This window comes from Lutra lutra, chromosome 14, assembly GCF_902655055.1.
Source record: "Lutra lutra chromosome 14, mLutLut1.2, whole genome shotgun sequence".
Lineage (NCBI taxonomy): Eukaryota > Metazoa > Chordata > Mammalia > Carnivora > Mustelidae > Lutra > Lutra lutra.
The window spans coordinates 29,162,281-29,186,866 of record NC_062291.1 but is presented as its reverse complement, the minus strand read 5'-3'; the positions used below and the strand labels follow the sequence as shown (position 1 = coordinate 29,186,866).

Below are 24,586 nucleotides of genomic sequence, written 5' to 3'. Positions count from 1 at the left end.
AGGACCAGTGAAGAAATTATAGAGTACTATGTAAAAAGTCAGAATTCGAATAAAGGGCACAAGAATAAAAATTTGCAAGATAGGACAAGTTGTGAATAGACTATATAAATTGACCAGGAATCGAAAACAACATGAGATTATGGTAATGATGAAGGCAAAAGAGGATAAATTTGAGGGTTTATTTAGCATGGCACCTGGGAAGATCATGGTTGTTTTTGTTTGTTTGTTTGTTTGTTGTTTTTTGTTTTTAGGAGAAATTGGAAATACAATGAAAGAGGAGTCACTTTAGGACAGAATTAATATATTTAAAGCACTACCAAAATATTTAGGTAATGCTTTAAATATATTTAAGTTAGTCTCAGGAGCCTGGGTGGCTCAGATGGTTAAGTGTCTGCCTTTCGCTCAGGTCATGATCCTAGGGTCCTAGGATCGAGTCCCACATCGGGCTCCTTGCTCAGCAGGGAGCCTGCTTCCCCCTATGCCTCTGCCTCTCTCTCTCTCTTTCTCTCTCTCTGTCTCTCATGAATAAATAAATAAAATCTTAAAAAATAAATATATTTACGTTAGTCTCAACTTAAAGTTAAGATTATAGCAAACACATTCAAGAAGTTGAGATATATTAGCCAAATATAATGGCCATGCATATAGAGATGACAGTTGGAACAGTTTCATGTAAAGCAAGATTGCTAAAGAGCAAGAGAAAATTAAAGGGTTAAAAGTAGAACCTTAAGGAAATACATCTAGGAGAGAAGAGGATGAACCTGAGAAAGAAAAATAATCAAAGTAGGAGCAAAGGCAGGAAATGTGTTGCTTGATGGAAGCCTTTCAAGCAGAAAATATCAACATGGTGGACAGCAATACCGTGCTCCTGAGAGGTCCAGTGGGATTAATACTGGCAAGTTTCAGGTGGAGTTAGAAATTAGGAAATCATTGTGATCTTAACAAAAGAGGTTATGGGGGCATCGTGGAAAAGGAAAGATTTTATTTCTCCAGTGAATTAAAAAGTAAGTTTAATTGTAGAAAAGAAAAACACTAGCGACTCCCTCTTCACAGATTTTTATCACAGAATCTACCAATACCTTACTACCAGTTATTTTTCAATAATTCTTTTCATCTCCAGAATCTATGCTGTGCATTAAGTTTAAGCAATTTAACAGTTTTGTCTAAAGAATGTTTTTTATTCAGTTAGGTCAAGCTCAAGGAACTAAATATTAACAAGAGCTATCACAGATTTTTGATAAGTGATAAAATATTCTGAATTTGCAGGTGATTAACACACAAATCTTAAATACATAGATTTAAAAATATAAATTTAGAACTTTGGATATCACTATGCAATTCAGTAGGTAATATTAGTGCTGAAAATACTGGGTGGTCACACTGCTTTTAAATGTCATTTTAAATGTGAGTCTAAAATGAAATATCTATCAGTGCTAAGATATTTAACCAAATGGAGAATATCTATGCCTGTTCCTCTCAAGAACTTGCCTTGAGGGTTAAATGAGAATTGCCTATAACCAGATATCCTGAAAACTTCTATAACCTGTCATAACAACCTCACTGACTAAAGCACCTTATATAAATCTAAGCATCATTTATCCCATTCTCATGCTATGACTGATACTCCAAATTATAGTTCTATAACTAAAAGCTGTGAGCTCTCATTGTATGTGTTGTGAATGACATTTCTGCACACCCCTATATTCCAATTTAGTTTCGGAAGCATTTTCTGCATTCTCTTCAAGGGGAAAATGTTCCATTTCCATATCCACGCTGAACTAGAAACTTGGGACTGGCAGTTGATGCCCAGTCTCTTAGAATATAGACTTGGTAGGACAATGACCTGGGGAAATCAATTTTAAAAGAGCATTGGAAGAGATTTAAGAATAAGTGTGAAAAAATATATATATATGTAGACCAATAAGTATTGTTTTTTAATTTTATATTTTTTTGTTCTGAAGCTGCCTTTGCTGACTGTTCAATAAAATAAAATACTGTGTCATTTTGGGTTACCTGAGGAGAATGGGATAAGGAGAATTAGAAACAACTTCAGCAGACATACCATTATCACATGTGTTCAGTATAATAGGCAGTGTGCTAAAGAAATCAGATCCAGGGGAGTGAAACAGAACTATGTTGAGATCCAGAAGCTGTAAGATCATTGCTCCATGAGATAGAATGAGCTAGGCTGGAGAATTTATGAGAGTCAAATGTTGCTTCTGGTAAGTAGCAATATATCAATATGACATTGCATAGTTTATAGTTTTAAAAATAAACCTAATCTCGCAACATGGGGGGTTGAGGGGGTAGGAGAAGAGTAAATGAAACAAGATGGGATTGGGAGGGAGACAAACCGTAAGTGACTCTTAATCTCACAAAACAAACTGAGGGTTGATGGGGGGAGGGGGTTGGGAGAGGGCGTGGGGTTATGGATATCGGGGAGGGTATGTGCTATGGTTGTGAAGTGTGTAAACCTGGCGATTCGCATACCTGTACCCCTGGGGATAAAAATATATGTTTATAAAGCTGTAAAAAAAAAAAAAAAAAAAAAGAAAGAAAGAAAGAAAGGATGAATATCCAAGTTTTGTAGCAACATGGACGGGACTGGAAGAGATTATGCTGAGTGAAATAAGTCAAGCAGAGAGAGTCAATTATCATATGGTTTCACTTATTTGTGGAGCATAACAAATAGCATGGAGGACAAGGGGAGATGGAGAAGGGAGTTGAGGGAAATTGGAAGGGGAGGTGAACCATGAGAGACTATGGACTCTGAAAAACGATCTGGGAATTTTGAAGGGGTGGGGGGTGGGAGGTTGGGGCACCAGGTGGTGGGTATTGTGGAGGGCACAGATTGCATGGAGCACTGGGTGTGGTGCAAAAATAATGAATACTGTTATGCTGAAAAAATAAAAAAAATTAATAAAAAAAAAATAAAAAATAAAAAAAAAAAAAAAAAAAAAAAATAAACCTAATCTCTAGTTTGCCCTACTCTTTTGGAAATAACATCATTGTACTCATGGCACAACAAAATTATACTGTTTGCCTAGTGTAAGAAAACATAACTTAAATAACTCACAAAATAACATACTCCTCCCCCCATCCCTGTTCTTTGAAAGCTGCATTCAAGTTCTGAATCTACTTCTGAACATCTGCATGTCACACCTTCTGTGCAGGGTACATGTGTGTACTTGGTAACAAAGTCCATTGAGGAAGAAATGGCTATCTCCCCTGCATCTGTGATATGGCTTGTGCTTTACTGGGGTTATATTTAATTCTTGCAACAGTCTTGTGACACAAGAATTATTAGAATTCCCTTCCTTCCTTCCTTCTTCTTTCTTTTTTCTTTTTCCTTTCCTCTCCTTTCCTCTCCTTTTCTTTTCTTTTCTTTTCTTTCCTCCAGGTTTGAACTCACAACCCTGAGATAAAGACCTGAGCTGAGGTCAAGAGTCAGATGTTTAACCAACTGAGCCACCCAGGTGCACCTAGACTATTTTTTTTTAAGATTTTATTTATTTATTTGTGAGAGAGAGCGAGAGAGCGAAAGAGTGAGCACAGGCAGGCGGAATGGCAGGGAGAGGCAGAGGGAGAAGCAGGCTTCCCTGCCAAGCAAGGAGCCCGATGTGGGACTCCATCCCAAGACACTGGAATCATGACCCGAGCTGAAGACAGCTGCTTAACCAACTGAGCCACCCAGGCGTCCCTAGACTATTCTTATATATAAGAAGAAATTCAGAGATGTTAAATGAGTTACCCAAGGTTAAGAAACCAAAAACTAAATTCTTTAGGATTTGGATACTAATATTTTTCTTGATTTTGGAGGAATTATTTCAATAGTCACAGCTTTATTTATTCATATTTGTATAATCCTCTGAAGGACATAGGCTTTTGTTTTTGTTTTTGTTTTTCTCTCTATCTCCTTGCTATAAAAAAGGTGATAAAGAAAATTTCCCAGGACCCTTTCTTTTTGGCATTCAGTCTCTAATGCATTTTGGCCCTCACGTCCCTGGGACTTAACTATTTCAGAATTCTGGGCCTTGGCTCCTTCACAAAAAAAATAGCAGTATTATTTGATATTTACATATCACTTTGTTATTAAAACAGAATTTGCATTTGTTTTAAACAAAACATTTAGCAAGGTTCGTTCCCAGAGAGGTTGAGTGGGTTTTATAAATCATACAGAAAACTAGGAGAAAACATTGGAATATAATTCTTGCCCTCTAGAATCACTCAGTTGACATTATTGTCTACTTCACAGGATGAACAAAAAATGGTGGATCTATATGTTAATTATTTCTTCTTAGTATAATATTTTTATAATATTTTCAAATGTTTAATAGTCAAATTTTTGCTTAAAAATAAAAGGATTCTTTCTATGGATAAGTAGATGGGTACAAAACCATATATTTAAGATATTATAATAATCTTGTGTTTCTTGAAACCCATATGTAAATGATGCTAGAAAGAACAATTTGTCTAAAAAATATTGAATTCTTTAAAGCTACATATTTTCTTTTTTTTTTCCCATGCCAAATGTGTTTATTTAGGAAAAGGCATCTACACACTAATAAGTAAGCAAGAATTGATTAAGAAAAACAACATGGAGACTAGAATCTCTGAGTCAAAATTTTTGAAAGTATTACAAGAAAGCAAAATATGAAACAGCTTCAAAGCCATTCATAATCCTATGAATACAAAAGCAACAAAGATATTTTTTAGTATGTAGGATTCTTTTACATCTTGTAACAGACATAAGAATTCTTAGTCTTGTCTTTTCAAAAATGGAGGAAGAAAACAAAAGATAGAAATTGGTACCTAGGGGCATCTGGGTGGCTCAGTGGGTTAAAGCCTCTGCCTTCGGCTCAGGTCATGATCTCAGGGTACTGGGATCGAGCCCCACATCGGGCTCTCTGCTCAGAGGGGAGCCTGCTTCCTCCTATCTCTCTCTCTCTCTGCCTGCCTCTCTGCCTACTTGTGATCTCTGTCTGTCAAATAAATAAATAAAAAAAAAAAAGAAATTGCTACCTAATCTTCTATAGGGTAGACCAATTTCATTATTCTAATCTGTTCCAATCTATACAGGCAACATCGCTCCATTATATGATGAATTCTGATAACTTTTTTTCTTAAGTTCTCAAGAGGAAGGATGAATCCTCATGTTCAAAGAATTCAATAAAGAAAGACGCTATGGTGGAAGTATGATTAGGTGTGAAAGCAACAAAATGAAAAAAAGGAAGTCAGAAAGAAAAGAGAGAAGGGAGAGTATTAAGTAACTCTATCAAGTAATATTTTGATACTAATTTAATGTAACAGCCCTTAATTAATGATGTATAGAATCCACATATCCTTATTTTCTTAAAAAATACTCATATATTAAAAATACCTTGCGTAGGATCCATAGCAATATACTTATTTTTTTTAAGGAATTTATTGTCATAAAACAAAACAAAACATACTCTTCAGAACATTTCTTTTACCAGATAATAAACTTACATAATTTCATGTACTTATCTTTAGTTATCTACTACAGTTGAATTTGGAGTAAATTTAAGATTTAATATTGATAATTATCTTAGTCTTAGTATTTGTAAAATTTGCTTCTTTTTTTTTTCCATTTTGTTATCATTACTTATTTCTGTATCCACACTGACTTTATATGTATGCCTGTTATGTAGGGTCATTTCAAATTATTTTTTTTTTACTCTGGCAAATGAGTGATTGAATAATATTTCCCAAAGGCTTTAGCTCCATTCCTAGGTGACATAGGCAAAAATTGTAGACCTATTTTCCCTCACCTATAAGTGCTGTTGAATATTTTTGGCGGTGATGGTGAAGATATTTAAGTTATGCAGATGGAAAGAGGAAGCCAGAGAAGTTACTTTAATAGGCATAAATCTGGAGGAAACTGTGGCAAATTGGAAAATGGTTGCTTTAAGGCCTCACACTTAATTTTAAAATACTGTGAGGTTACCCCTTCCCACTAGGGGGAAAAAAAAAAGGAAATGAAAACCACCTGTAGCCAGTTTTTAGTAGAATATTTTATTTATTTTTTATTTTTTTAAAGATTTTATTTATTTATTTGACAGACAGAGATCACAAGTAGGCAGAGAGGCAGGCAGAGAGAGAGGAGGAAGCAGACTCCCTGCTAAGCAGAGAGCCCGATGCGGGGCTCGATCCCAGGACCCTGGGATCATGACCTGAGCCAAAGGCAGAGGCTTTAACCCACTGAGCCACCCAGGTGCCCCTGAATATTTTATTTTTATTTAGAATTCTTTTTCTCTCCCTGCTCAACAACTCTCATTGTCTGCCAAAAGTATCATTTCATTTGCCAAGCAATACAAATTTTTTTTAAGATTTATTTATTTTTTGGTGGGATAGAGGGAGGTGGGATAGAGGAAGCCAGAGAGAACCTCAAGCAGATACCCTGCTGAGTGCGAACCCTACCAGGGGTTTAATCTCACTACCCTGAGATCTGACCTAAACTGAAATCAAGGGTCAGACTCTTAACCAACTGAGCCACTCAGGTGCTCCGTGCAAGCAATATTGTATAGAAAGAGATATTTTATGGATAATATAATAGTGAGGTGAACCATTTTAAGAAAAGAGTCTTTGGTCTCTAGAGAGCTTTGATACCAATCTGAGAGTCGGGGCCCTCAATTTGAAAAGCAGATTGTAATTCAAGGCCTCCCAGGGGAAATGAGTCAAAAATCTAAGGGACTTATCACAGCTTGTGAGTACAAAACTGCCTGTCAGCATTCCAGGAAGAATTCATGGTTGTGCTCTTAAGCAAATACATCTATGACCTGGGAGGAAAGTGCCTATTAGCCAAGCTTTGCTGATAAGTTAATAAAGAGATAACAGCCATCTTCTTATTGGAACCCTTATTTCTCTGTGCTCAGTACACTGTCAAATGCCAAAACATAATTATTATGATTTTCATCTTTGTAAGATTTTTTTTAATAAATCATGAAATGCAGAGACAAATACTTGAAAGCCATTATGAACAAAAGTATGACTGAGTTGAGATCACATGTTGTAGTTGTTTGTAGGCTTTCTAAATAAGAGTTTTCATAAATAATAGTTACCAGAAAGATCTCATCAGGAGGCAGGGGTTTTAACTTCATTGTATGTAGGTCCCTGGGTACTGGTTTTTGGGGAGAGTTACACTACCAAACAGAAGATTCATTCAGTCCACAAATGTTTCTTGAGTACCAGCTTCTTTAATAGGCATTGAGGATACTGTAGTGAACATAATACTCAAAGTGCCTGTCCTTTTGGAGCTTTCATTCTATATGAGAGCTGGAGATAATCAATGTAAAAACAAATACATAAATGAGATATTTTTATATCTTGTTTTATATTTTAACTTATTTTATAATATTTTTATATTTTAACTTATGTTAACTTATGGTTACTTATTTATGGTTACTTATGTAACTCTTACATATGCTAGACTGCTTCTAAATACTTTGTATATATTAGCTCATTTAATCCGAATGATAAACCTAAATGACAGATACTATTTATACATTTTTAAAGATCAGGAAACTGAAGTCCATAAATAAATAAATAAATAAATAAAGCCCCACAGTTCATGTAACTTGCCATGTCAGAGAGAGAAGCTGGGACGTTAAGATTCAAGACTGGGAAGTCTGGTTTTCTAACCCCCAATGCTGCATGCTGCACTATGAGGAAAATCAGAGAAGTTATGAGATAGGAAGGGATTAGGGACAAAAAAATACCTTTTGCAGAGGTAACATTTGATAGTTTTATAGCAAGAGGGAGTCATGTAAAATCCTGGAGGAAGAGCTTTCCAAGAGTAAGAAACAAGTACAAAAGCCTGCAGATGTGAATGAACTCTACCTGTTTTGAGTGAAGAGGTGTAGGGTTGGGGGAGGAGAGGTCGGGGACTAGACCATGTAGGGCCAGGCTATGGAAGTAATGCATTACTGCTGTAGGAATTTGATCAGATTAGTGGCTAATGTATGGCACATGGATTACAGGGAAACGAGTGGAAGAAGTCACGAATTAGGAGATTGTTACAGTTATCTAAGAAAGAATGATAATGACTCAACCTATGGTGGTGATTGTGGGGATAGCAAAACTTATAACATTAACAAAATGTTTTGGAAATCATGATCATAGGGTTTACTGGATGCCATAGGTGAGAAAAGAACACAATCAAGGGATAGGCTTGGGGAGTTAAGGTTTAAACATCAAAGTGAGCCGTGGTACCTTTACTGAACTGGGAAAGATTTGCAGAGATGTCATAGCAGGGGGGTGAGTTCTATTTAAGCAATATTAAGTATAAGAAAAGTATAAATATCAGGTGGAGGAGAAATATCCAATGTGAAGTTCAGAGAGGAGGTTTAGACAGGAGAATTGGGAACTGTCAACATAAATGATATTTAAAATCAGTGGATGGGATGATGTATCGTCGAAGGAGAATTCAACCCTCAGAAGAGGGAAGCTAGAAAGAATCATGGGGCAATCCAGCATTCAGCTAATGGCAGACAAGGAGAAACCCATGAAAAGCAACTGGGAAAAAATCTCCAGAGGATCAAGAAGAAAACCATGATACTTTGGGAAAGTGGAAACGTAGAGAATTGGTGTTTCAAGAAGTAAGTGTTTAACCTACATCAGTTGCTGCTTGAGATTCAAGTGGGAAGATGAATACCAAAACCTATTCTTTGGATTTTGGTCATATGTAATAGACAAAATTTGAGTTAATTAGAGTTTCTGTATGTTAATTAAATTTCTGAATAAGGTGGCTCAAGGAACCCTGAAAACTGTGATTCTCAGAGTGTGGTCCTCAGACCATCAGTGTCAGTACCACATGGAAACTTACTAGAAATGAAAATATTTAGGTCCCACTTTAGACCTACTAAGTTAGAAACCCTGGTAATTGTGGCCCATCTGTGTAGTGACATGTCTTTCAGATGATTTGATGCATGTTACAGATTGACCTGGGACCTACTGCAGGGTCTGGAGAGTTGATTATGTGTATCTCTTACCAGCTGCATGTACTGGTAGCTTGAAATTAGCCATGGTGGGAGTATATATTACAGAGAAATCAGATCCCCCCCATGCTGCAAATCAGGGTCCACTCCCCCAGCCTTTATTGGTTTATTATCACTACTGATAAATTCAGTAGGTCTAGGGTAGAGCCTATGAATTTCTTTTTTTTTTTAAGATTTATTTTTTATTTTAGAGAAAGTGAGAGAGAGAGAGAGAGAGTAGGAGGAGGGGCAGAGAGAGAATCTTGAGCTTGGATTCCAACGTGGGGTTCAATTCCATGACCCATAAGATCACAATCTAAGTAGAAACCAAGGGTTGGAAGCCCAACCAACTGAGCCTCCAGGCACCCTGTGAATTTTTTTTTTTTTTAACAATTTCTCAGTTGGTACTGATGCCAACTGGTTTGGGGACCGCACTTTGAGAGTTAACAGAACTAAATTTGTTTGCTTTTTTCATAATTCTCAAATTTTCTCCCCTTTCCCTTACATATTTTTTAAGTGTACTTCAAAATTCTCTTTAAATTTATCTTTATCTCCTATAAGCAGTGAATTTATAAGTCACAATGTTCATTCTATTACCATTGCCATTACTTTAATCTAGATGTTCATTACTTCTGGCCTCCATTATTGTCATAGCTTCTCCCCTTGTCAGTCTTCTTTTACGTATCTAATAATTACCTTGTCAAGACTATGGTTTTTCCCTCTTCTCTCTTCCTATCTCAGGCATAAGGTTATCCAATGGCTGCTATATCAATTCCAGTTTCCCTTTCATGTTTTAAACCCACCCCTAATTACCAGGTACTTACCTCCCTCACAATATGTATCCATACCTTCATCTTTTGAATCCACATTTTCTGTTCCTATGACTAGGCTTTTGTTCATAACCCTGTGGAGACCTAACTTGCATCTATTGCATTCCATCCCTCTTGATCGTCCATATTCACTCTATTCCACACATTCTAACTCAATGGTATATTTTATCAATATGTATTTGACAAGGTCTCTATCTGTGTCCCAGACAGAAAAATGGAGACTGAATGTTAGTGTAATTAGGGAAAATTGTAGCCGGTTAACACAAAGAGCTTTAGTTAGGAGATCAATTTTATCCTGAAGGAAGTTCTGTATTTGTTTATTGCCTTTTGAAATAATTATTTTAAAGAAAGGAAAAGATTTAACATTTATTGAACATCTATTTTCTAAATGCTATAATAAACATTTTCCTTACATTATATTATTTGTATTCTCACAGAAACTCTGTGAAGAGGTTTGATTGCATGGGTTCCTTGAAAACCCCAGAAATCTGATTTATTAAATCTGTGGTTAACATAAATCTGGGAGAAAAGGCTCATGTTATGAATGATTGAGTCATGAGTCACCATATCTTACCAAGCTAGAAGAATGAGTCAGAAATCAACAAGACACATTTAACAGCAATGATTATAAAATCTCTATTCACATTAAATAGATCCTTCATATTTATAAGTTTTTGCAGAATTTACTTGACTGCAGTTAATGGGAGAGTTCAAATAAAACTCCCTAAAGCTCAATGAGAGCTGATATGGTGATATAGGTACAACTAAAACTAACATACTATTATTTTGCATTGTAGAAATATAACATCCAGATGAAGGACAAGAATTTTCCCTGTGTATTCTCACTAGCCAGTACTTATTTGGAGTATTGTGTCATTTTTTTTGGATATTAAGAAGATTTTGACAAATTATACATCATCAAATGACAAAAACCAGGATGGTATCTTTATCGTAGTTGACAGGATAAGGACAGACTATTGAGTGGTAATATTACTCGCATTGAAATCCTGCCACATGGAAGGGCTGGAGCAGCTGAAAGCTGAAGATAGACGAATAGATGGAAATTAGAGAGGGGTATATTTCAGCTCAGTGTAAAGAGAAACTTTGCTAGAGTCAGAACAGTTCAACAGTGGGATGGGCACCCTCAAGAAATAAGCAAGTTATCATTGAACATGATCAAGGAAAGTATTTTTCATCTTTAAAGATTCTGGGATTTTATTATCTTTCATTTGCCTTCAGGCTACTCTTATTCAAAATGATCTCTCCCCCTTCTGATATGTGATTGCCTTGATGGACCATATTTAATAATTAAAACACTTAATTATTCTTCTGTCTAAATGCTTTGATATTATTCTCCAACATCCCTCTTTCTATAGAAAGTCCCCAGTTGGGGGGGGGTATGTTTTATATCCCACTCAGTACTGTTCTGAACAAATAACTGGGTTTTGATAAACATTTCTTGACCAACTGGTAATTTTCCAACCTGCTGAGACTGCTGTCTTTTGCAAGGGTAATTATAAACATTTCTAGAAGACAACTTAAGTACTTAAAATGATATAGATGAAATTCTATTCTCTCCTATCTAAGCAGCAGTCATATTGTGGAAACCACTGTCAGCAAAATGGGGCAAAAATCTTGTTTTGATTTTCTTACTAAGAAAAGCGAGGGATGCCTGGGTAGCTCCATAGGTTAAGGGTCTGCTTTTGGCTCAAGTCATGATCCCAGGGTCCTACATTAGGCTCCTTGCTCAGCGGGGACCCTGCTTCTCCCTCTACCTGCCCTTCCCCCTGCTTGTGCACTCTCTCTCTGATGAATAAACAAATAAAATATTTTTTAAAGAAAAAATAGAAAAATAATTCTCATTTAAAATCACTCCCACTCAGTTATGAACTATATTAAATTGTACTGTGCATGCAGAACTAAGTCTTGTGTTTCTAGCTTACATAACACAACTTAAGTGCTTCAAATATATTACCAATGTCATCTCTTTTCATATATGTACATATATAAACCATTTTTCTACCTTTCTATGTTAATCAGATCCATCAATTAATGATATATTTTTATGGCTTTTATAATCACTATTCCTTAATACTGTTCTTTTCTCCCTTGTTAGAAGGAAAACCTATACCTAATTTTAGCATTATCTCCATATGTTACATGACCCTGTTAAAAAAATAAATGCAGTAGCAATTTTTTTTTAAAGATTTTATTTATTGGGGCACCTGGGTGGCTCAGTGGGTTAAGCCGCTGCCTTTGGCTCAGGTCATGATCTCAGGGTCCTGGGATCGAGTCCCGCATCGGGCTCTCTGCTCAGCAGGGAGCCTGCTTCCCTCTCTCTCTCTCTGCCTGCCTCTCCGTCTACTTGTGATCTCTCTCTGTCAAATAAATAAATAAAAATCTTTAAAAAAAAGATTTTATTTATTTATTTGACAGAGAGGAAACACAAGCAGGGGAAGTGGGAGAGGGAGAAGCAGGCTTCCAACTGAGCAGGGAACCCAATGCAGGGCTTGATCTCAGGACCCTGGGATCATGACCTGAGCCAAAGGCAGACGCCTAGGTGACTGAGACACCCAGGCGCCCCTATAGTAGCAATTTTAATACATGGAACTGGATGCACTGAATCAAATATGACTGGCTTTCTGATTTATTTTCCTCATTTCTATACATTTTGCTTATTCACTGTTTTGCTTTGTTTTGTTTTATTTTGTTTTAAAATAATGATAATCAGTAGTTTTGCATCTGGATAGATGTATATGGCTTTAGACATACACTTAATAAATGGTAGAATAATCTAGAATTCATTTTTTTTTCTCAAAATGAGATATGTAACATATCTTTTGTTGATATCTAGCTGTCTTGCTTTTCGTATTTCACGTATGTCAAAATGTATGTCAAAAGTAGAAAGAGCAGTGGGGCTCCCAGTATGGAAATGGGCATTTTAGCCTTCTACACTAATTAACTATGTGGCTTTAAGCAAGTCACATGAACCCTAAACTCTTGGGTTCTCTAATCCTTCCTTTGTAAGTGGGTGAATTTGAACTAAATATCTAAGATCCCCTCTAGGTCTTACATCCTATATTTTCAGGAAGTGTTTAAAATAGTAAAAATTCATACCATATAACATTGTAAACACATCAATATCTTTACTTGAATGTAATTTGACTGATTCTTGAATCATAGTTCACAACCTTAAATATTATTTAAATATATTTTATAACTACTTGATATTGTTTTCTTCAAAATTACTGCTCCTTTCAGTATTTTTGGCATACCTTAAGAAGTAAGTAATTCATTTGGTTCTACTTTTGTGTTAAAAAGAGAGAGAGAAGGTGGGGAGAAAAAGTTAGGGAAACATTTATGGAAATTACAAAAGCAATTCATGTATTATAACTCACTAAGCCCACTTGCTTCATTCCCAATGAAACATGTGGGATGGCTCCTCTTTTAATCTGATTAAGACTATTTTTCCTCCAAATGTTCTCATCTAAATACAAAAACAATGTAAACAAATGATGAGTCAAAGTATGTTAAGCCATCTGTTTTAGAATAGATTAAACAGCTGTCATTATTTCTGTTAATATTAACACATCTTAATTTGTATACTATTTCTTAATTAAAAGTGCATATCTACTCTTGAAAATAGTAAAAAGGAATCTCTGCTTTCATCATTGACTGATTAAATCCAGTTACAAAGTATGCTAGTTTCCTACCCTAGGGAGAAGTCTCTGCTAATGTTAGTTTACAATGATATATGGAACAACCATTGGGTATTTATTCTAAAACAGAAAATGTTGATGTAGAAAGTATTTTGAATTTTCTCCCACATCCTTTCCACCCCTTTCCTCACTTCCATTGGGAGGTGGGGCTACTAAATGACTCAAACCACAATTCCCTATTGAGCATGTGATGTACATCGACATATTCAAAGTAAATTAGAAGAATGTTATTAGGTAGCCAAGGGAATTCCCTGCCCTCTCCTCTTTCCCTTCCCTCCCCTATCCCCTCTCTACCTTCCTCCCCTCCTGTCCTTCTTTTCCTTCCTCCCTTCCCCTCTGTCTCTGAATGTGATATGATCAAGGATACTTAATAAACCCAAGAACTACCAACAGCCTCCCTAAAACCATAAAGAAAACCAACTTAGATACAAAGCAAAATTCCAAAAACACAGTGGAAATCAGGGAAAAAAAAAAAAAGACTTCAGTGACATTGTTGAACTGCTTGATCAGTCTTCACTTGAAATCCACTTACAACTAGAATCATTTCAGTTACATGAGCTACATGAGCTAAAAAATTTATTTAGTTGTTAATCCATTTGACTTGAATTTCTACTTGCAACCAAAAGCAACTTAATTGATACAACTTACTTCACAAAGGTCTTTTTTTCATTTGTACTGAACTCTCACCTTAATCCTTATAACTAAGTAGGTACATTTGTAACATATTTTTGCCTTGTTATCCTTAAAAGTAAAGCTCCAGTTTTGTGCCATGGATTATCCAAGATTCATACCCATACTATTTGATACTCAAGAACTTTCTCTTCTTTTTCCCCTTCCCAAAATGCTCATATTCTTCCCCTTTTGGGATGTCTGATTTGTGGATTATGAATGGACTAATAGGTTAATAAGATAAATGAAAAAGATCAATATGCTAACTGATTAATCTTTAAACGCATACTCAATATCAGCCTGCCCCCAATTAATGTAATAAGGAAGCAAGCTAAGTTGCAGATGCTTGAGCGTTACATTAGCAAGATGAATCTGGCCTATGGATTTTGCTAGTTAGCTTAAAAGAAGAGTTTCTCTCAGTCTCTGTCTCTCTTTTTATTCATCCATATGGCAAAGATTTGTTGAAATCATTCCGTATATGATGATATGCTTGGGGATGATGCCACAAATTCTAGGTATCTGCACTCAAGAAACCTATAGCTTATTAGAGAAGACTTATAATAAGTTGACCTATAACATAGTATGAAGACCCAGAGTGCAGTAGACAGAAGAGGCAAAGTATGACCAGACAAGGTTTATGGGAAGACTCCTATTATTAGGACTCTTCACATGGCTCCCAACACATGTTTGCTGAATGAAACAATGAAAACTAGAGGGAAAACGTAGTTCACGTATGGGAACTAATTACGGGCTCCATGTGCTAAGAAAGAAATTCATAAAAAAGGGGCACCTGGGTGGCTCAGTGGGTTAAAGCCTCTGCCTTCAGCTCAGGTCATGATCTCAGGGTCCTGGGATCGAGCCCCGCATCGGGCTCTCTGCTGAGCGGGGAGCCTGTTTCCTCCTCTCTCTCTCTGCCTGCCTCTCTGCCTACTTGTGATCTCTGTCAAATAAATAAATAAAATCTTAAACAAAAAAAAAGAAATTCATAAAAAAGCCATGACTTTGAAGGTTTCTCTTTTCCATTACTTTAATTTTTTCACTGATAACAGATCAGAATAAAATTTCAAATCTGCTAATGTTTACTGACCAAGTACTGTCAGAGCCTATAGTGGTATCTTCATTGATAATCAAGAAGTTGTAGAATAGAAATTAAAGTAATTCATCAGAATCATCCAGCTAGAGTAGCTCTGTTCCAGGAAAGAGGGAGTAGATATATTTTCACTGTTTACATTCTGTGCAACTATACATTCTAAACATTATATATAAAGCAAATCTAAGAAGACTCTGAAAAGTGGAGAATAGAAGGCAGAGTGGCTAGGGATCATGAGTCCAAAGGAATAGCATGATGGTAAGATCTCTAGGTTTTCCTTTTATCTTAAATAGCATATACTCAGAGCCGAAGAAGCCAACAACCAAGAAACAGCAATAGTAATAGACAGACAAGAATATACAAATTGCAATAAAATAATTTTTTGTTTGTTTTGCCAAAGACCTAAGAAAGGGACAGCCAAACAAGGCAGAATACTTTTAGACAAAACCCAATTTACTCCAGCTTTAAAAAAACAAACAAACAAGCAAACAAAGTAAATGGTGGCCCTATTCCACCCACACCAGTAAAGGCCAACGGGGAGCCTAGGTTTCCACAAACACCAGGCTGTAAGAAAGTATACCAACCGTTATGCCAGGGTTGTGTCAGAAAGGATTGAGAAGGGAGCCAGGATTTCCTCCCCACCTGGTAGTAATGAAGTCCCCCTTACCTCTCCCACTCACTGCCATGGTGTCAGTTGAGACCATGTGGAAAATCAGTACTTTATCTCTACCCACTAATAATGAGTCATCCCTCTTCTTCCCAGCAGGGTGTTAATAGAGAAATACTAAAGAATCATGACTTTCACTATCATCTAACTTTAATGAGGCATATCTCTCCCCATGGTATTAGTGGAGGCCATGTGGAAAGTAGTAACAAGACACTCCTGCCCCTCCCAGCCAGGGAGGTATCCATGGAGGACTATATGAGAGCCAGAGCTCCCACTCTTGCTCAGCAGTAACAAGGAACCCCTCTTTAGGTATCACTGGAAACTGAGTAGGGAACCTAGACTTATATTCAGGTAACAGTTTGTGCCTGACAATAATGAGATAGTGGTGCCCCCTTCCCTTGACATAGCAGTTTTAGAGAACACCAGCTAAAACAGAAATTTTAAATACAATCCCGTATCATAACATAACAATCAAAATATGTAGGTTTCATTCAAAAATCACTTGTCATACCATGAAACAGGAAGATCTCAAACTGAATGAAAAACATACTCAATAAATCAGCACTGGGATGATAGAAGATGTTACAAAGATAGAAGAATAATCACAAATACCCTTGAACAAATGACAAAGTAGAAAGTCTAAGCAAAAAAATAAAAGAAATAAAGAATAAATTGAAGTATCAGAACTGAAAAATACAAAAACTGAAATTAAAAAAAACAACAACAGAATGAAACTTAATAGATGGGCCCAACAGCAGAATGGAGGAGACAGGGAAAAGAATCAGTCAACTGAAAGATAAAACTTTGAATGAAAAATGAAATCATTCAACCTGAACAATGGCAGTAAATAGACTGAACACACAGACACATACACACACACACACATGCAGATGAACTCACACAGACACAGTCTAAGGAACATGTGAGATTGACTTTGACAAAGGATCTAACATTTGTGTCTTTGGACCTCTAGGAGAGGAGAAAAAGGGCAGGGCTTAAAAAATCATTTGGGGGCACCTGGGTGGCACAGTTGGTTAAGCTTCTGTGTCTTGGTTTAGGTTCAGCCATAATCTCAGGGTCCTGAGGCTCCCTGCTCAGCACATAGTCTGCTTAAGATTCTCTCCCTTTCCCTCCCCTTTGTCCCTTATCCTTCAGTCTCTCTCTCTCTTTCTCAAATAAATAAAATCTCTCTCTCTCTCTCTTTTTTTTAAAGATTTTATTTATTTATTTATTTGACAGGCAGAGATCACAAGTAGGCAGAGAGGTAGGCAGAGAGAGAGGGGGAAGCAGGCTCCCTGCTGAGCAGAAAACCCGATGCAGGGCTCCATCCCAGGACTCTGGAATCATGACCTGAGCCGAAGGCAGAGGCTTAACCCACTGAGCCACCCACGTGCCCCCAAATAAATAAAATCTTTAAAAAAATTAATTTAAAGAAACACTAAAAGAACTCCTCAAGCTCAACAGACACAAAACAGATAACCACATCAAAAATGTGATCACATCAGAAAATGGGCAGAAGACATGAACAGACAGTTCTCCAAAGAAGACATACAAATGGCTAATAGACACATGAAAAAATGTTCATCATCATTGGCCATCAGTGAGATTCAAATCAAAACCACATTGAGATACCACCTTACACCAGTCAGAATGGCCAAAATTAACAAGATAGTAAACAACAAATGTTGGAGAGGATGTGGAGAAAGGAGAACCCTCTTACAATGTTGGTGGGAATGCAAGTTGGTACAGCCACTTTGGAAAACAATGTGGAGATTCCTTAAGAAATTAAAAATAGAGCTTAAATCATATAGTTTTACTTACTTGTGGAGCATAAGGAATAACACAGAGGACACTGGGAGATGGAGAGGAGAAGTGAGATGGGGGATATCGGAGGGGGAAACAAACCAGGAGAGACCATGGACTCTGAGAAACAAACTTGAGGGATTTGGCAGGGAGGGGAGGGGTGGTTGGGTGAGCCTGGTGGTGGGTATTGTGGAGCGCATGTATTACATGGATCACTGGGTGTGGTGCATAAACAATGAATGCTGGAACACTAAAAAAAAATAAAATAGGGGTGCCTGGGTGGCTCAGTGGATTAAGCCTCTGCCTTTGGCTCAGGTCATGATCTCAAGGTCCTGGGATAGAGCCCTGCTTCTGGTTCTCTGCTCAGCAGGGAGCCTGCTTCCCCCCCCCCCGCCCCGCCCGCCCCGTTCTCTGCCTGCTGCTCTGCCTACTTGTGATCTCTCAAGTAAATTAATCAAATCTTAAATAAATAAATAAATAAAATAAAATGAAGGAAAAAAAAAAACACTAAATGAAAACATCCCAGATTTGGCCAAAGCCCCACAAACTTACAAATATAAGAAGCTAGTAAAACCTTGAACATTATAAGCCCAGAGAACCCACACCAAACCCCATTATAGTCCAAACTTCCGAAAACTAAAGACAAAGAAAAAAAAGAAAAAATTAAAGCAGACAGAGAGAAACATCACATTACATACAGAGGAAAAACATTTCAAATGACACTGGATTTCTCACTGCAAACCACGAAGGCCTGCAGAAAATGATGCAACATTTTTTAAGCTCTGAAAGAAAAGAACTGCTGACTCAGTACCCTACATCCAGTAAACATATTCTTCAAGAATAAAGGGGAAATTAAGGCATTCTAGGTTGAAGGAAAACTAAAAGAATTTGTTGCCAGCCAATCTGTACTAAAAGATTAACTATCTTGGTCATTGGGAATTTGACTAAGAAATAACTCATTAAATCAGTTGTGATAATATAGGGGGAAAAATGAATGTTTTTCTGGTAAACAAAGTGAAATAATTTCCGACAAGATTTTTATTTTGTTCTTGCATTTCTCCCTCTCTTTCTCTCTCCCCCGAGTGTGCTTTTCCAGACTCTAACAATCTATAGTGTATGTGTGCAGTATAAACAGGAATATTCTAAGACCTTAACTTCTATCTTGCGTTGACTTTTAGTTTCTGACCAGACTTAATTTTGATGTTGTCAGCCTCACCCAGGGAGTCCCCCAAGCACTAGACGAGCGTCCTCAAAATGAAGTCCACAGCCCATTCACATCAGAATGAATTGAATTGTTTGTGAAATGCCGATCCCTATACATCACCCCAGGCTTCTTGGGTCAGAATAAGGTAGCACTAAAACTATAGTGTCAGCAAGCTCCCAGGTGATTCTTGTCCACCCTGAAGATCAAGAACCACAGTACTCGATTACACAAGGGACCTTTACCAACACAACCATTTGTGGGCAAACTAGGCCTGATTTGTCTCATCAACATGCACACTGTTTTGTCCTTGGCTTGTACCCACACCCTCCCTACATTTTCTGATGGGATTTCTTTGCCATTCGGCCCACTACGGCTTAGCACCTTCTAACAGGTGAGGTGCTCAGCTGAACTTCCCTCTACTCAGCAACCATACACGCAGTGATTTTCACAAGGATATTTTCAGGCTCTGTCTTCAGCCTGGTTCAAGGCTCCGAAGCATTTGATCCTATAGCTGTGATGACAGATTTTAAAGTAGAGATCTGTTGCTTTGAGGGGTGCCCATTTTTCATTCCCTTTCATTGTCCACAGGGTACAGTGGCAAGAAGCTCAGAAGTCAGATTGACCTGAGTTTGAATCCCTGCCTGACCACATATATACTAGCTAGCGAGTAGCATTCTCTCTGAGCCCATTTCCTCATTGAAAACAGAAGTAATTCTTACCAGCTGAACTCAAAGGTTTGTTAAGAGAACTTTGTGGAGGGGAGGCAGAATGTAATAGTGGGGAAGCACAGACTTTGGAGTTCATAGAGAACTGGTATAAATTCTGCTTCTACCTCTTGCCAGCTGTCAGGTTTGGGGCAAGTGATTTTACAGAATGAGGATAATATAATACTACCTGGACCCGCATTGTGAAGATTTATTCAGAGAAGTCAGGCAAATGGTGAGTGCTCAGAAAATTACAACCATTATTATTTTTGCTTTTGGGAAAGACGTTTGCACAGTGTTGAGGACACAGGAATTTTTGCCTATTATTATTAATTATGTTTAAATCTTTTGAGCAGAACTCTCAGCTGTGCAGCCATAAAATAGATTTCAGAGGTACACATACCTGGGATGAATGCCTACCCTAGTATTTCTTCCCTGCATAAGAAACATGGCTTTGGCAAAAGTTGGTTAATTTTTCTGAGCCTCGTGTTTTCATAAAGAAAGGGATAGTGATATTTACCTCACGGGATTGTTGTAGGACTCTATAAGAGTTTAGTTCGTCTTTTCTCTTCCCTTCCTACCTTCTCTCTCCCCAGGGGAAGGGGAGGCAGGCTAACACTGTTCTTTGGTTTATAATCAGATTCTGGTTAATAATGATGATATTCATTTGTAATTCATTTGTGAAAATCGTGATTGCAGCTTTCAAATTATTGATCTAGCCAGAGGACTCCAATGTCCTTGACTTAAATCAGGACTGTAATTATTTGTTCTGGAAACCAGTCTTCTAGGTTCTTGAATTGACAGTTAAACACATAGTCAAGTGATTTCCTGGGTCAACATTTAAAGAGTGGATGTGGTTAATTTTAGACTTTAATTGGGTTTAGAATTTCCTAAGCTTGGATTATCGCATGGGCATCCTTGAGCCATAAGCTGCATCTCTGCTTTTAGAGGAAAAGTAGTAACGAATAACTTGCATTTGCAGAAAACTCAAAGTAATTGTTGAAAATGATATTTGTCAAGTGTCTAATACCTTGTCTAACACTCAAAATTTTATTGCCTGAAACAATAACATTCTAGGAGGAAAATCAACTTGGTTTAGAGAGTTTTTCAACTTGTTCTCTTTAGATAAGTCAAATATTAATTTTGGATAATAGATCTGTGATTTCCACTTCACAAACTGAAAAGATATCCAGATGCAGGAAGCAACATGTTGTAGTTACACTTTATTTTTTCTGTTCTCATTCCTTTTTATTATTATTAGTTTTTTAAATTTTTACTTATTTAACTGGTAGTTCTGACCCCATTTCCCTCTAGTATTTCATTGGGCTATTTTTTCTTTATAAAAACATAATAACAAAAATTTTACTCTTATTCAATATCTTCCTGGATTTTTCAATGATCATTGACAATAACAGCAGTGGTTACATTTTTTAGTTTCCTCTTAACTGCATAACTCATTGTATTGTTTATCCTTTTCTTTTTTTCTTTCTCCTACCCTGCCCAAATGCACCCTGGATTATCACTGTACTCTGAGAACATTTCTGAATTAAATTTCCCTTAGTAGGGTAACAACAGGAAAGATAATTAAAATGAATGTATGGATATTAGGTTCATTTGTGTTCAACTACCTACACAATCTTGAAAACAGGCATGATAGTCTTCTATTTAAAGAGTGATAGAAAAATCTTGATAACTTCCCTAAATTTGGAAAGTCTTAAAATGTCATTAATTTCTATTTTGTTTTAAGAGTATATGAAGAATTATACTATTTATTAATGGAAAGCGCACAGGTTATTGTAGTTCCTCAAAGAACAATATTATCCTACAGATATTGAAGATGGTGATCCAGTGCCCAAAGTCATCCAAAAAGGTGCAACTGGCATTGAAATTAATGGTTTTGCTTATTGCTTAAAAAAAAAAAAAGCTTGCATTATATAGAATGTAATTAATGCCTAATCCATTTTAAGTACATAAAATTCTAAAATATTAAATGACTAAACTATTTTTGAGAGCAGGGGCTATTAAAATCGAAAGTATACTTTTATTTCTGCTAATATTCATCTTGCTGAAAATTGTAGATTCTGGAGAGGTAAAAATGAATAGGCAATTCAGTAGAATGAGCCATAAAGAAGACTATCTCATATGTATTTGTTATGCAATGATTTTGTTGAACTTCAGTAAAATTTTGTGAAGCACCTTTGTGTGAAATACTTACAATTTTTCCTATAATCCTGGAGTGTTACAGTTATTAATTTTAAATAGAAAGCATTGTCTCTTTTCTCATTAATGGAGGGAGACAGATGCTTTACCTGAAGCTATGGGCTGCAAACAACCCTAGTCGTCAATCACATCATTTACATTATGTTGGGATTGTGCTTTTGGCCTTTGCTTATTTAGAAATAATGCATATCATCAGAATTTCTTACTGTGATTGCATTTTTAGTTGATGTACTCTGCTAGATCTAACACTAGAGCACAATTACACAGAACATCAGTGGATTCTCTAAGTTCTGAGAAAAATACATCACATTCTGAGCTAAGAGTTTTATCTTTCATGTGAATCTGAACTATAGAAAATACTTCCCTCTTTTCTTTAACTATTGTAGGACATAAGCCATTTCTTTTATATACATTGGTCCTATTATTCTACATAGGGCTGTAATTTTAGTCCAGTGCATGGGTGCTTGTGATCAGAATCCCATCATTCCATTTCTCATTAGAGGAAATGCATAGGAAACTGTACAGTTTGGACTCCAAATATCCAATAACCAGATGGCAAGTTAGCCTCGATGTAGTGCAAACATTGTCTGTTTGTAAGACTGATATTTGCACACACATCTTTGGCAGATGATGATAAAGCATTGCACAGAAGAAGCATGCCTCCTGAGTCACACAGAGAGTGCCCATTCCTCAAGTCTGTTTTCTCTCTTTGCAAAGGCTGATGGACTCTTTTAAATACACAGATATTTTGAGGAAGATTTTGGAAGTTAAATGGGGAGAGGTATATCTCCAATCTGGGCAGTTTTCATTTTCCTTTCCCAGGTAAAGTTCAGGCTTAGAATAGCTTGCTCATCTACGTCTTGTGTGTTTGTTTTAAAGTCTGGCCTAATGGATTGATAGCCATACGCAATGACACTCAAGTCCCTTGGTAAAGATGGATGTCCATATGGATAGGTAGATAATGTCTGTGTGTGTATGCCCGTGTGTGTGTGTGTGTGTGTGTGTGTGTGTGTGTGTGTGTGTGTGTGTGTTTGCCTAGACTCATTCATTCTAGGGCTGGGGCTTCCTCATTTATAACATGACAATGACAATAGTACTACTCTAAAGGCTTGTTATGGGATTAAACAAAATAAATCCATAAAGTTCTTATAAAATGGCCTCTCAGATAATAAGTAGTGTATAAGTGTTAACTTTCTTTTTATCTATGAGTCTACTATCTGTACCATACCTTGTATCCAAAAGACAGGATTGTCATTTTAAAGCCCTCAGTAAATATATGTTTTCTTGAACCAGGCCTAATGATGATTCAGAGGTCCATAACTGCTCAGCCATGCAACTTTGAGTAAACCAGTTTAACTCTCCTAAGCCTGTTTCCTCACCCATGAAATGGGGCAATAATTGCTGTGCCGTTGTCCTCACGAAGTTATTAGGTAGACCAAATGAGAGAATATATATGAAAGCATGTGTTTAGTTTGAAATGCAAGGCAGATAGTTGTAATGCCTTTGGAAATAGCTTAACTCCAAAAACCAATGAGATGACTGATTCAGGCTTACTTCTTATGGTCACGATAAGACACTTACATGTACAATTCTATTATAGGTAGAAGATGCTAGTGTATCAGGAGGTTCCGGAGCAAGTGCTTTGGTAAAATTCAAACTATGGATAAATTATTTCTGGTTTATAAAATAGTAGAAAGAGAATAAATTATCATCATCCAAGCTTTAGTAATCCCCTAAAGTAATTTTTAACATTCTCAGTTACCTGGATTATTAGCTTGCTTATGTAATGTCTTATTTGGAGCCAGATGTGTTAGGAACATATAATATACCAAAGGCTAAGAGAATCTCAACATTTGGAGAGATTTTATTTATTGGTGTATTAGGAGAATATCAGGACACTTTTTAGAGAACCCCTCACTCAAGATTGTTTTTATCTGAGGAAATTAAAAATGTATGCCCACAGAAACTTTGCTCAAGGCATTTTGTTCAGCTAGCAAACATTTGGTTCTTCTTTTATAGGATAAAGGATCTGTCTCACTAGCTCTTGTAGTTTAGAAAATATTTCGATCAGATAATACAAAAATCTTGCCTATCATTCAGGTAGATTTTAAAAATCAAATTAAGCCTTCCTGGATGGCTCAGTTGGTTAAACATCTGCCTTTGGCACAGGTCATGATCCCTAGTTCCTGGGATGGAGCCCCACACCAGTCTCCCTGCTGGGCGGGAAGCCTACTTCTCCTTCTCCCTCAGCTTGCCAGCCCCCCTGCTTGTGCTCTCTCTCTCTGTCAAATAAATAAATAAAATCTTAGAAAAAAAATCAAATTAAGTAGTCTATTCTGATGTGTATGGCCTTTTAAAATCCATTATTTTAGAGAACCAGATTAGAACGAATAGTGTCTACTGCCTTTAATTTAAGATCTTCTATAGTATCTAGGTCTCAGTAGTAATGGGGAAGTACATTGAACCCACACAGAACTAAACCTTCTAACTAAAGTACCCTTAAGCAGGTTTAATCTCAAGCCAGACTGCTTTTTTATTATTTTTCCTACCCATAATAGAGTACTGCCTTGTACTCCATTTTGGAAAGATGTATACTAAGCCTCAGAAAGGTGAGTGGCTCAAAGCTCATGGGAGGTCAAAGAGAGTCAATCAAATGTGAGTAGATGATTTCTCCATCTTCATCT

At 36.7% G+C, this 24,586-nt stretch overlaps 1 protein-coding gene across 4 annotated transcripts in view; it reads left to right on the top strand.

Moving 5' to 3' along the window:
* CTNNA3 (catenin alpha 3) overlaps nucleotides 1-24,586 on the top strand; it is a 1,776,580-nt gene that overhangs the window by 1,136,593 nt on the left and 615,401 nt on the right. The gene's annotated exons all lie outside the window — the stretch shown is intronic.